Below are 10,879 nucleotides of genomic sequence, written 5' to 3' on the forward strand. Positions count from 1 at the left end.
AAATATAGTAAATATAATACATTAATTACTGCCAAAATAATTTACTTCGTGCACTGTGCAGAGTGCCGTATACTCCTAGTTGCGGCACACACGATACATACAGTAAAAAGCCTCAGGCACTGTGTTAGACGTGTTTTCGACGTTATATATGCGTTTATTCATGTCGTCGATTTTACGGTTGCAATTCGACGTTGATTATACGTCGAGGCGACGTATATATACGTATAGACGTAATTTCGCCGTAAATATACGTATATTCGACGAATCAATGCCCACAGCTTGGCATACAAGGGTTTTGCTGAGGGGGTCTTGCCACCTGCCTGAAACAAAACAGTAAAATGTTTGAGTGCCTATAGAGTTTCTATTTTTATTTTCTTGACAAAAGTTTATACCATTTCCTGGACACCCCGTCCCCCATCAGTGCGCGGTGCCCGGGGAAAAATCTGTAGGGGGGCGTCTGAAATTCTGAGGGGGGAGTGATATTTCGGTTGAAACGGAGCTGTACGGTGCAGCTACCCAAATGAAATCTCGCAGCTATGCCATTGATTAGTGCTTCATGATAGAAGATAACGACTAGCAATCTGGTATTTGCGATGAAGTTCAGTTTCACATTTTTCGTCACTCTCACGGTTTGTATTGCCTGGAGCGAAAAGTACCATAAGCGTTCATTTTTGCAGCTACATGGACGTTCTGAATCGTTAAGAAAAAAATGTTGTAAAACCAACAGAAAGCACAGACTGCTATAACTAGTCCTAGTTATATAACGATTTTAAGTATAATGATAAACTACTGCAAGGAATCGGTCCACCTGAGCAAACAGGATCGTAATGTTGACACTCAATAAGGACACTGATATGTGCAGTTCCTGGACGGATAGCCCTCCTGCCCATCAAACAGACTGAGTGACTGTTCGTGTCATTTAGTGTTGTCTGACCATTGACAAAGTACAACTATTTTTTAGGGCGCAAATTAAGTTAGGTAAATCTTTTTGCCCAAAACTGAAGGGGCGACATTCCCCCCTCCCCCCGTGTTGCCAGGCCTGTCCCCATCCTATTCCATAATGTCATTATATATAATACCATACAACAGTGACCGATCCTTACTAACTGCATGCGTTAAAATTGCACATCAGCTCATAGCAGGGGGCACATAGCCGCGATGTATTATCAATGTTAAATTTCAACCATAATATCGACAACATTAATAACCGCATACGTTGAGAAAATATCGAACCCAGCATTTTTTCCGGTTATATACCACAATGCATTGCTAGTATTCGTTGGTCACCATTTTGGACACGATTTTCAAACGTAGAAGTATATCTGCAAATATCTCAGCAATCCTCTTTTGACGAGTAAGTATGAACAATAATAATACTATCTGAATACATACAGATCTTTCTTAATATTATTTTGATTAAAATAGTACGTGAATAAGCAAAAAATGGCACATAAAATAGTGTGAATGGGGAAGATGACACAAAATCGTTTTGCCGTTTCTCTTATTCTTATTCTATGTTGTCCTTTCAAACTTTGGGTACTCTTTAATTAGGACAGACTTTATTGCTCAACTGCTATGATGCAAGCCAAATTTTATACATTTATTTCAGCTTTGAGCTTAGTAAACCGTTCATTTTTTAGATTATACTAAAGAAGATATTAATCATCATTTATTTGGGAAGTAATATTATATAATTTTCTCCTAGCTGCGGTGCTGAAGTCCCACCCTACATCAACAGAAAAAGAAATAAAGGAGCACGCAATGTGTTACTTGAAGAATGCATATGCAAGGCAGGGGGCCAGGAGATCTGGACTCTGAAAATAATAGGTATTTGGTTCTAACTGTTAGGACAATTAGACAGGGTTTGCAAATAGTGGACAAAAATCGTCTTAACTTCCATTGTAATATTTTTTTTCTTGGAAATATAGAAGTTGTACATTTTAAAATGTATATTTGAATCAAAATGTGGTTTTGAGTTAGTGTGTTAATGTAATTAGTTTTGTGTTTGTCATTACTATACTGTATATTGCCATGTTACCAGAATTTGTAGCTGAAGTTTAAGACTAGTTGTGTTTTTTATGATTATTGCCCATATGTTGATTGTTGATTGATTGTATACAATGTATAATTTGAAATACGTATGTTTCAGGTATGAATGTGTATTTTCAGAATAAATTTCTAAACCTAATCATTGGCTTGGTTTACTTGTTTCTACACCTATAAAATCTATCTTTGATGTATAATAGACCTCTACCCATATACGTATAATAGACGTCTAAAGTTATCCGTATAATAGACGTCTAAAGTTATACGTATAATAGACGTCTAAAGTTATACGTATAATAGACCTCTAACCATATACGTATAATAGTCCTCTAAAGTTATCCGTATAATAGACCTCTAAAGTTATCCGGAACTCCAACCATATATGTATAATAGTCCTCTAAATTTATCCGTATAATAGAACTCCAACCATTTATGTATAATGAACGTCTAAACATAGACGTATAATTGACGTATAACTTTAGACGTATATTAGAATTTCATTCTAGACGAATTGTAGACCACATTTAGACGTCTAAGGTATGCGTTTAATAGACGTATATTATACGTCTTTTGCCCACTGGGAATTTGCCATTAAAATCATTATTAATACCGCAGCTGCTAAATAACTTACCTAAAAGCGTTCAGATACAAAAGCACTTGAGCTGTAATGTTTGTATACTGTTGGCCCGATGACCTACTTCAAGAAGAATTGTTACATAGACCGCCAAGGACTGTCATCACACTTTACGTCATAAAGCGCTTTAAAACTTTAGACAAGTTCAACACCTCATATTTTGTACTGTTTATCATGGTAAAAGCAACTCAAAGCAATTCTAAAAATGATCGAAAGGTAAAAATACAAGCTTATACGAGCTGTCGTTTTAACATTTATAACATATATTTAAACAAAACATATATAATCTATTTTAATAAAATAGAAAAGTGTTCTTAGTCTTCACTTAAAAGCTGTTAGAAGCTGCCTTTCTGACAAGAGAGTTCTGTGAGTTCCACAGTCTCAGTGCATTAAAGTCAAAACCAGTTGCTTTTTATTTCCTCTTTTACGACAGAGCAAGGAGGGTGTCCACAGACCACTGTGCACCTGCAGACTGATATGGGGGGTAAAAAGTCTAGAAGTTAGTAAATAAGATTTTAACATATGTTCTAAAACACACCGGACACCTGTACAGTGATGCCAACACAGTGATCTGAGCTCCTTCTTTGAGTTAAATCCTAGCATCTGCATTTTTTACAAGTTGTTGCTATGGCAGAGCATGACCAGAGCATAACAGAAACCACCCATTTTCTAACCGCTTCATCCAATTCAGGGTCAGGGGGTCAGGGGGTCGCGGGGCACGGGGGAGCCAGAGCCTCAGAAAGTAATAAGCAGGAGATACCTGGGACTGGATGGTAGTCCAATGCAGGGAAGACACAGACACTCACCAATTATCCCAGAAGCCAATTAACCTACCAGTAGTTCTTTGAACTGTGGGAGGAAGCCGGAGCACCCAAAGCAAACTCATGCAAACATGGGGAGAACATACAAGCTCCATACAGATAGCACCCCAGGTCCAGAAGTGTACCCAGGGCCTCAGCACTGTGAGCTAGCAATGCTAAACGCTGGGCTACTGTGCATGCTAATTTCTAGGCATCAGGTGATCAATCAGGTAGTGTTTCTCAGATAAAAGGACACCAGTTATTTAGTATGAGATTCAAATTGACCTCAGAACAAAATATAACTTATGTTATATAACTTATATAGAACTTACTACAGCATAACTGTCTTATTTGGCTCTTGTAGAAAATATTAACAGCATGCCTATTAAACATACAGTATCTAGCAATCAGCAATCAAAATAAAAACATTTCCAAACATGGAAACTGCCCAGTTAATGAAGCATTTCAAAGACATTAATCTATTCAATAATTACAGTTTTAAGTAGATAACAGATTTATATTCAGATTACGAAAGCATCATAACAACTGCTGCTTGTGTAAGGAATCCATGAATACCACTGTACATGAGAATTCCACACCTATTTGTAATCAATACACAAAATCCTATTGAATTTCAGGTACTTGTTTATTCAGCATTGCTTGACTCCGCGGACTCCTTGTTGTTTCAATATTCTAGCAATAGGACTAATCGCCAATACAGTGCCGTTGTAATCTATTCCTTCTGCCAGCAGAGGACGGTATTCGCACAGCCAGTTCAGGATAAGATACGGTCCTCGCAGTTCACAGTACAACTGGCCAAAGCCGTATTCGGAATATGCTCTCGATAACCTCGTTTAGTTTAAGTACGGCCATATTTCATATCAACCCACAGATGCATTGCATAAACACTAGAATTCTGGTTGTACTTAAATTGACATTATACGTTTTGGATTATGTTTAACCTTCTTCAATTTCTTCAACCATATTTTGAGATGATTACGTTTACAGAAGCAAATATTATTCAGTGCTTTTTCTTCACTCCTTTAATCAAACCCACATTTCTATAAGGAGGGCCATTGTGAAACTCCCCAAAGTGAGCTGAATTAATCTTTTATTCTTCACACCTGCGAAGTCATTCCTTCATTGTGTAATATGAAGGCCTTTCATTATTCACGTATACTACAACATCTGAAAATAATGGGTCTTGAAATAGTTGAATGAAAGAAAATCCTGAATAACTCCTCCAAATGCGTGTTACACTTTCATCAAGTACACACACTTTGAATGTGATGAACTATAAAAAGTTATTTTAACCATACCCAATGGAGCTCAGGAGTGCGATTGCATACACAATCATGTTTTCAGTGTTTGGACATCAGCCGTACATCAGAACAATCATTTCACTAACACAGCTCCATGTTGAGTGACTTCCCTCCAAGAACACAAAGTCACTTTCCCTTAGCAATTATTGCATGGACTTTGATTATCTGCCTTCTGCATCAAGCCCTGTATTATATACGGTACAAAGCCAAGCTTTGGGATAGTGCTTTGTTTGGATCCTTGTCTTGATCCTTTTGGATCCCAGGCTGCTCATTTGCAAATGAGTTTTGACATTAATTATAGTGACTATAGCAATGAGCTGGCACTGTGGTTCACAGAGCTGGGGTCCTGGGTTCAATTCCTGGGGTGCAGTCTGGATGGAATTGTATGTTCTCCCTTCATTTGTGTGGATTTCTTCCAGGTGCTCCAGTTTCTTCCCACAGTCCAAAGACATACAGTACTAGTAGGTTAAGGTGGAACTACAGTCCCAATTTTGCAGACACAAAATTATTTAATTTCAGTCACAAAATAAAATCATTGACATTTTAGAAAAACTTTACAAACTCAAAATTGAGCACAAAATTATGAATTTTGTGAAAGGACTGTAAGTTACGCCATGTTGTAACAAATTCGCATTCAAGTTCCACTCAAATTGCGATGTGATGCAGCCCTTCCTGCTCACTAATCACTGTAATGACTAATGCAATGTGATGTAGGAGAGAAAGGGTATAGGTTATGCAGCAAACATTTCACTGCAAAAAACGTTCCATTCCAAGGTTCTTTATGCAGAGTTAACAATGTAGTATTATTTATTGGCAAAAACGTAAAAAAGTTGAGAGTTATATTTCCATTGGATTAAACGAGATGTATTCACAAGCCTGCTCCTTTACAATGTCATAGGGCCACAACAGATTATAGGAAGTTTTGCTGCCTCGTTCTAAATCGCAGAACATGGTAATTCTTTAACCTTGAAATGTAGTCTATTTTGTGATGTAATGATGCAATGTCCCTTTACTGAGAGCCAGCAATCAACGGATGTGTCTGATCGTGAATGGTTTTCCCTGTTGTTTGTTGTATTACTTGGTGTTGCATTTTAAGCTGTGCATGAGGCAGGACCCGGAGGCTGCTGCTTCTGCTGGTGCTTCTGCTGGGATTGAGGAAGAGCTGAGCGCCATGTAAGGCAAAGACACTGCGTTCCACTTTATCAGGTGCCTGGAGTGTAAGAGCTGCAGATAATATTGAGTCACATTAATCCCAACATATTTCAAATATTATGAAAATTAAATAAATTAAATCAAATAACTTTCATTAAAAAAATCAATCACTCTTTACCTTGCTTTTTCAGTTGTTTTTAAGGAAAATTGATGCCGAGAATGTGTGAATACTGCTTTTTGATGGTTCCAAGACCAATGTGACCTGTTCTATTGCCTGCTAATTGTACGTTCCAGGTTGAAAAATTATTTTTAGGAGGTCAAGGTGTATGAATGATAAGAGAAAAACTGAAATAACCACAGCTACGCAAACACCAGTCCACCAAAAAAAAATCATTTAATTAAAATAAGGTAACATTTTTTTTTCATCATCATACGGATGAACTGTGCTAAATGTGTTTCTAAAAAGAAAAAGCAGGACGTGAGTCGTGAGCCAAGATCATGACTCTTTTGCTCTTCTTCACATCAGTTTTCATCTGCGAGGAGGAGGAGGAGGGCGGCTCCTGATGTGCTGACACTTGGGGAAGTGCCTCTGTGCCGGCCTGGGGGCAAAGCGCCGGCCGCAGTGAGGGCAGGGCACGTAGTCGGGGTTTGGATTCGCGGGGGGCTGGGGCAGGTTCACAACTTTCCCTCCTTGCGTGATCACCTGCTGCACCTCCCTGGCCTGTTTGATGCTCCGAATGAAATCCTCGTGCTTCTGCCTCCAGTTGTTCTTTCTCAGCTGGGAACAGGAAATGAAACCAATAAAACAGCTTCCAGAAAAAGTCCAGACTAGCACTGCGTACACAGTCTGGTCGCAAACCATTCACAAGGCAAGAAAATATCAATACAGTAATAACGTAGCTTTCTGGGGCTACCTTTCAGGTCATTGGGTAGAGAGTACAATTTACGTAGTTATGGTTTTGTTTCCTGTGAGTGCTATTTGCTTGATATGTAGATTTTTACAACAGAATTCAGAAGTCACTAAGACACATTTATTCTGTCTGGCAAATGTGCCTTTGCGGCAGTTTTTCAGAAGAGTACTTCATAAAACATTTATTGTTTACATTGATTTATAAGCTGAGTCTGACTCTAGGAGAAAAAAAGGGAAGCTTGGAAAGAGTTTAAGGATAGCCCTTACCACGATTGGCGGTTTAACCTTCTTCTTATGGATGTATGTCTCCAGTTCTGTTCCCTTGGCCCTGTGCTTGAAAGAGTCAAAAACCTTCCTCTTTGAATTCTGAACCTTCTTGCAGATCTTGCTGTGTTTCTCCAGCCTCTCTACAGCAAACTTCCCGTGACACAGTTCACAGGGCACCAGCTGAGGGTTTCCACTCTGGCTATTCTCATATGGAAATTGCTCAGCGGTAGGGCACATCAGACTTGTAGGGAACAAATATCTGTTTTCCACTGACAGAGTTTGTTCATCCAGACATGTGGTGTTATTTCTGAAGTGGCCCTGCGCGGCCTGTGCCGCTGACACGTCGCTTTCAGGGAGCCTTGCTTTCTTGAGATACTTTCTCCTTCCACAGGGGACGTCTTCTAGCCCACGGCTGCAAGGGCTCACTTGACGTCTCTCCTGATGGGAAAGCGCAGAGGGAAAGTGCGATTCTGCGCATCCGCCACCTTCCATTGGAGAACCATAATCAAGGTTGTCTCCTCTGATAGGAAGGGCTTTCCTTGGAGTGAAGGCTTTTTGCTTCTCCATTCTGCAGGTCAGAAGAGGCACGGCCTTAGAGCGGTGGTTGGCCCATGGTCCTCTGGGGCAAAGCTCGCTCTGCCTCGCCTCTATTTTCCCTTCCGGCCACCTCTCTGGAGTCTTCCATCTCTCTCGGAACCATCCTCAGCTCCTCCTGAGCTCTGAAGAGTTTCGCCTGCATCATGGCCTCCTTCTGGCGAATCTCGTCCTTCATCATGGCCTCCTTCCCGCGCATCTCATCCTGCAGGCTGGCCTCCCTCCGGCGATGCTCCTCCTTCAGCGCGGCCTCTGCCTCGGCCACTTTTCGTAGCTCCTCTTGCAACTGAAAGTGCTCCTTCCCATTGGCATGAGAAGGGCATTGCCCTGGAGGGGTCGCCACCATGGGGAGGACAGTCCTGTCCTTAGGTTTGCGTACTCTTGAGCCCCTCCTGCCCGGCCTCTCGCAGGGCCTCTCATGACCATCCTGAGGCGGGGTGGGGGCAAACAAGGAATCACTCTGTGCGTCCGGGCGGTCCACAGCCCGAACCTCACCAGGGCCGGAGACTTTCCTGTTACCCATAGGCTTCAGGGGGTAAGACCGATCATACCCCACAATGTTCTTCTCGGGGCCCTGTTGGGCTTGGAAGCGATAGCTGTTCCCCATCTTCTTCTCCGCAGCGTATTTGACATATTGGAAACATTTTCTCATCTTCTGTAGAGCTGCCTCCTGCCGCCGATTGTACATGGCGATCATTTTTTTCTCCTTTTCCTGCATCAGTTTCTCTTGGAAGGTGTCCTTCAGAAGCTGTATCTTGGGAGGCGGGCAGTACGTGGAGATCAGATCCTGTTGCCTTAAGGGCGCGGGTCGATTCGAGTCTGTGTCCTTCGGGGAGGGGGACAGAGCACCAGGCTTAGGACTGGGCTCCATTGGCAAATGAGATATGAGCTTTGTTTCCCAGGTATCTGGAAAAGGCAAAAATGGCAAATAAATGATATCCTGCACAGTCTAGTATGGTCTAATAGAAAAGAATAAAAAAAAACAATTCAGGAAATACACAACTTTTTAATATTAAACCTAATGGTGTTGAATGCTGCATGCTGACTCAGTAGGAGACAGATCCTAAACATAAACATTATAATAAACATTTGTTTCCCAAATAACATTCTCAATGTTCAGAATGCTTAAAGTCATGAGCTTTTTTAAAAATGTTTAACTGAAACCTGGAAATGTGCTATTTCATTTCAAAGCTTGTATTATATCTATGATATAAATGTTTTTTTATATAAAATTAACCCATTATGCAACAGGGGTTTGAGCAAAAGTCACTGTGAATAAGGGAATTTATCAATATTAATTAGCCGTTTCACTACATTATAGATAGCTGAAGGATTATGATACAGTATATCGATTTCGCTACAAATTGACAAGCATATTTGATGACACTTACCAAACAAGTTTTAAACAGCGGAGAAATAGTTCACCACGACGATAGCAATGCAATGTTTGACTGCATCTCCCTATGTGATATATCTGTATTTGGGTATATACAGATCACGTAATTCAGGGAGCACTGTTACGTCAGGTCACCAACCATTATTACGACGCTCATATGTCATAGAGCTCCTTAGGATGTTTGTATAATCTTTATCCAAATTTTCATATGGCCGCAGTTACGGCGTTTATTTTACAGTTAATGTAACAGGGTGTCATTATATTTTTCTGTCTTTATGGTGGCAGACCACTTAAATAAATCTGAGTAGGCGGTTTCTACAAGTGGGTCAGATAAAATATTAAATATACAGTAAAAGCTCACACCTATTCATACCCTTTATGTACTGTATATCTACAATTACGTATACTACGTATACAGTTATCGTATACTATAATACGATAACTACCATTACAAAATGTCTCCCTTTTGATTTGAAGTGGTTCTTTTAAATAAGTAAATTGCAATCACTTAGCCTACATCTGAGCTCCTAATTCATCGCGACGACGGACTGAGACTCCAGTTGGATTTGTGAGAAGTAAAGGGGTGTGCCTGTTTTAAAACCGATTCATACGTCTTAAACACATGGACATAGATAGCAGTCTGTGTTATATAATTTATCTTTTTATTTTATTTAAATTTAAGTATCACATACACATTTTCAAAGTAACTGTACCCCTTTTAATTATGATCCCCATCGCTCACAGCTCCGAAGGTGAGACGAGGGCTACTTCAGATGGGATTTCCAATATTTCTCTCTTAGCTTGTATACCGGTGGAAAGGAGAGGGGTCTTAAAACGTGTTGATAGTAAGATTGGGATAAATTTGCAGTCTAGATATAGTTTTTTTAATGTTCGGAGCCGCCACAGATTCATTTTCTTACGACTGCTTTTCTGGATGACAATGACAATGCAAACGATGGTGTTAAGGCGAGGCTGTGCCTTAAGGCTCCTCTGCTTACAATATTCAGCGCGTAAATCGCAAACGAGCGCCTTCCCTTACGATGAAAATGCAGAAAATAAGACCACGAGATTTAAACCTACGGCTTACAAATTTATGCGTAAACACTAAAACCGTATCTTTAGCAAAACTGGCGAGACAATGTGTTTTATCATTTAAAAAAGTACTGGAAAATAATTAAAGGTTATCACGATAAACAGAGGTTACTGATCTACTACTGTACGCTGTGACCAAAAATGAGAGTCCCCCGATCCTCGCAGCCTTCATGCTTTGGTCTTGGCCTGGCCGTTTTTTTTTAAGATAATGGGGTCAAGTTAAGACATTATGCAAGTTTCTAATCAAATCCAAGGGCGCCTCGATCTCCTAAACATCTTTAGAAGGCCGACGGACCACACTGCACGGTCCGGGTCCGTTCCCTGACCCGGTTCTGGATAATGCCAGCTTAAAGTGAAAAATTCTACTGTACATATTATGTTTCTTATTATGGTATATATGTATAATATAGCGCGACCGCTTCACGAAGCTAGAAAGAAAGTTATCCGCCATTTTTATTTTACCAGCAATTGAATTTGCCATTAAAATCATTATTAATACCGCAGCTGCTAAATAACTTACCTAAAAGCGTTCAGATACAAAAGCACTTGAGCTGTAATGTTTGTATACTGTTGGCCCGATGACCTACTTCAAGAAGAATTGTTACATAGACCGCCAAGGACTGTCATCACACTTTACGTCATAAAGCGCTTTAAAACTTTTGACAA

At 40.1% G+C, this 10,879-nt stretch overlaps 1 long non-coding RNA gene across 1 annotated transcript; it reads left to right on the plus strand.

Moving 5' to 3' along the window:
- The first annotated feature begins 669 nt into the window (after positions 1 to 669).
- Positions 670 to 2,184, plus strand: LOC148632902 (uncharacterized). Its single transcript, XR_015934159.1, has 2 exons — positions 670 to 1,354; positions 1,706 to 2,184. It is a non-coding gene; the product is annotated as an uncharacterized LOC148632902 (long non-coding RNA).
- Positions 2,185 to 10,879: the final 8,695 nt, after the last annotated feature.

This window comes from Lepisosteus platostomus, unplaced genomic scaffold (genome assembly GCF_059453375.1).
Source record: "Lepisosteus platostomus isolate fLepPlt1 unplaced genomic scaffold, fLepPlt1.hap1 Scaffold_57_H1, whole genome shotgun sequence".
Classification (NCBI taxonomy): domain Eukaryota; kingdom Metazoa; phylum Chordata; class Actinopteri; order Semionotiformes; family Lepisosteidae; genus Lepisosteus; species Lepisosteus platostomus.